Source organism: Heterodontus francisci, unplaced genomic scaffold (genome assembly GCF_036365525.1).
Source record: "Heterodontus francisci isolate sHetFra1 unplaced genomic scaffold, sHetFra1.hap1 HAP1_SCAFFOLD_43, whole genome shotgun sequence".
NCBI classification, from domain to species: domain Eukaryota; kingdom Metazoa; phylum Chordata; class Chondrichthyes; order Heterodontiformes; family Heterodontidae; genus Heterodontus; species Heterodontus francisci.
In genome coordinates this window covers 6,856,112-6,859,693 of record NW_027141852.1, presented here as the reverse complement: position 1 = coordinate 6,859,693, position 3,582 = coordinate 6,856,112, and the positions used below count along the sequence as shown (strand labels likewise).

Sequence of the window (3,582 nt, the reverse complement as noted above, 5' to 3'; positions counted from 1 at the left end):
GGTTTGTTCAGTACCTTTCTCTGTCTGTTCCTTTCTGGGTCCGAATGATCTCTACCCGGTTTCTGTGTGTCTTTCTCTGCCTGCCTCATTGTCGGTGCTGTTACTCTGTGTCCTTGTGTCATTGTGCAATGAGGGTGAGTCCGTCAGCACGTGTGTTGCTGAGTCCGGGATTCTTGAGAAATCCGACTACAATCCTATTTTTATAAAAACATTGGGGAAATGAACATATTTCACTAACGGGCAGCTAAAATTTAAAACAGCAGTTAGCAGAGTGGCGCAGCGGAAGCGTGCTGGGCCCATAACCCAGAGGTCGATGGATCGAAACCATTCTCTGCTATTTATGCTTCGTAACAATGCAAACAGTTCACTTTCAAAACATCGAGTACTTCCCCATAATAACAAGATGCTTCCAAAGGCACTCGATTGAAATCAGATTCTTCCTTCTACTGAACACATCAATCATCAACAAATCACTTTTGCTCACACGAACACAAGCTGCAAACACGGACCAGCCGAGTTTCTCCCACTTTGTCAACCCCTTCCTGCAGAGCCTCCTCTCCACCACCAGATGGTGATGTTGGCCACAATAAAACCAGGACAAATGGTCACAGTGAGGAGACGGTCAGTAACAGAAAATAAAACAATAACAGGGAAAACCTTTACACAACAACAGGGTACATCTTTGCACAACAGAAAACATATTTACACACCAGGAAATACCTTTAGACAACAGGGAGAACACAATCATACAAATGCCATGTTTCTCCGTCTCAGTCTCGTTGTCTCTCTCTCTGTCCCTCAGTTTTGCTTCCTCACAGTCTATTGGTTTTCTGTGTGTTTTTCTCTCTGTCCCGTTGTCGATGGTGTTACTCAGCGTCCTTGTAACATTGTGTAGCCAGGCTGAGCCTCCCAACACCTGTATTGCTGTAATAAAAACAGAAAATGCTGGAAATGCTCAGTAGGTCTGGCAGCATCTGTGGAGAAAGAAACAGTTAACAGTTCAGATCTGTTTCCTTAGCTCACATTAACTTTGTTCTCTCTCCACAGATGCCGCCAGACCTGCTGACTATTTCAAGCATTTTCTGTTTCTGTTTCAGATTTCCAGCATCTGCAGTATTTTGCTTTTCTCCGTGTGTTGCTATGTCTGGGACTGTTTGAGTGCAATGCTATTGCTTTATAAACAGCGTTGAAACAAACATTTATCTCGCTAACACACAGCACTGATACACAGCTGGATATAAACAGCAGCCTGCAGCAGAGGGCGCAGTGGAAGTTTATTAACACAAATAATTCACCAGCACAATATTTACTGCTATCCACAATCACACCACCCTTCATCCTAACACGTTTTACTCTCTATTTACATCAACTTCTTCCTTCCAGTAAACACTTCAATTTGGAACACAGCTTCCAAATCACCTTTATTCACAAACCCGAACACAAGCTGCAAATGCTGCAAACACACACCAGCCCAGACTTTCCCCTTTCTGTCAACCCATTCCTGCATCACTGCCTCTCCACCAACAGTTGTTGCTAGAATCATACAATCATAGAATGGCTACAGCACAGAAGGAGGCCATTCAGCCTGTCGAACCCCTGCTGGCTCTCTGTTTGAGCAACTCACCTCGTCTCACTCCCCAGTCAGTTCAATTTCGGTGGTGGGAAAACTTCTCGAAAGAATAATTCGGGACAAAATTAATAGTCCCATGGACAAATGTTGGTTAATTCAAGAAAGCCAGCATGGATTTGTTAAGGGAAAATCATGTTTAACTGTCCTGCTGGAGTTTTTTGATGAGGTAACAGAGAGGGATGATGAGGGCAATGCTGTTGATGTGGTGTACATGGACTTTCAAAAGGTCTGGCAGCATCTGAAAGGTCACTGACCTGAAACATTAACTCTGTTTCTCTCTCCACAGATGCTGCCAGACCTGCTGAGTACTTCCAGCACTTTTTATTTATATTTCAGATTTCTATCATCTGCAGTATTTTGCTTTTATTGACTTTCAAAAGGAGTTTGATACAATGCAACACAACAGACCTGTGAGCAAAGTTATAACTCATGGAATAAAAGGGACAATAGTAACATGGATATGGAATTGGCTGAGTGACAGGAAACAAAGAGTAGTGAGCAATGGATGTTCTTCGGACTAGAGGAAGGTTTGTAGTGGAGTTCCCCAGGAGTCAGTGTTGGGACCCTTGCCTTTCCTGATATATATTAATGACCTAGACCTTGGTGTACAGGGCAGAATTTCAAAGTTTATGGATGATACAAAAATTGGAAGCATTGTGAACTGTAAGGATGATAGTGTAGAACTTCAAAAGGGCATAGACAAGTTGGTGGAATGGGAGGACAGATGACAGGTGAAGTTCAATGCAGAGAAATGTGAATTGATTCATTTCGGTAGGAAGAACATGGAGTGACAATATAGAATAAAGGGTACAATTCTAAAGGGGGTGCAGGAGCAGAGAGACCTGGGGTTATATGTCATTGGTTGAGAGAGTGGTTAATAAAGCATACAGTATCCTCGGCTTTAGTGATAGAGGCATAGAGTACAAGAACAAGGAGGTCATGTTGAAATCGGAAGCCATTTCTCGTGTATAGGCAGAGCGCACGCGGGACTGCTGGGTAAGTGAGGTTACATATTTGGGCGGTTGCTTTACCCGAAACCCTATTCGGGTCGTGTCTCCCACCCATCCTCCTCCTCTAACCAAAAAAAAAGTTCTGTCTGTTGGATTGCTAAGCTAACAAGTTTTGACTTTTTTTTTTGGTTTTCAGTAGATCTGTTGGGAATTTAGAATAGTGGGAATGGATGTTAAGGCAATTGAATGTTCCTCCTGCAGAATGTTGGAGGTAAGGGACGCCAAGAGTGTCCCTGCTGACTGCATCTGCAGGAAGTGCACCCAACTCCAGCTCCTCGAGAACCGCGTTAGGGAACTGGAGCTGGAGCTGGATGAACTTCGGATCATTCGAGAGGCGGACGGGGTTATTGAGTAGAGTTATAGGGAGTTAGTCACACCTCAGGTAAAAGAAGTAGGTAGATGGGTTACCGTCAGGGGAAGGAGAGGGAACCAGCAGGCAGTGCAGGGATCCCCTGTGGCCGTTTCCCTCAACAACAGGTTTACCGTTTTGGATACTGTTGGGGGGGACGACTTACCAGGGGTAAGCAATGGGGTACAGGTCTCTGGCACAGAGTGTGTCCCTGTTGCTCAGAAGGGAAGGGGGAAGAGGAGCAGAGCATTAGTCATTGGGGACTCCATAGTTAGGGCAACAGATAGGAGGTTCTGTGGGAACGAGAGAGACTCACGGTTGGTGTGTTGCCTCCCAGGTGCCAGGGTTCGTGATGTCTCGGATCGTGTTTTTGGGATCCTTAAGGGGGAGGGGGAGCAGCCCCAAGTCGTGGTCCACATAGGCACCAACGACATAGGTAGGAAGAGAGATGGGGATTTAAGGCAGAAATTTAGGGAGCTAGGGTGGAAGCTTAGAGCGAGAACAAACAGAGTTGTTATCTCTGGGTTGTTGCCCGTGCCACGTGCTAGCGAAGCGAGGAATAGGGAGAGAGAGGAGTTGAACACGTGGCTGCA

The 3,582-nt window shown here is 45.4% G+C and overlaps 1 non-coding gene across 1 annotated transcript; it reads left to right on the top strand.

Moving 5' to 3' along the window:
* Positions 1–265: 265 nt before the first annotated feature.
* On the top strand, positions 266–337 carry trnam-cau (transfer RNA methionine (anticodon CAU)). The gene has a single exon. It is a non-coding gene; the product is annotated as a tRNA-Met (tRNA).
* The last annotated feature ends 3,245 nt before the right edge of the window (positions 338–3,582 follow it).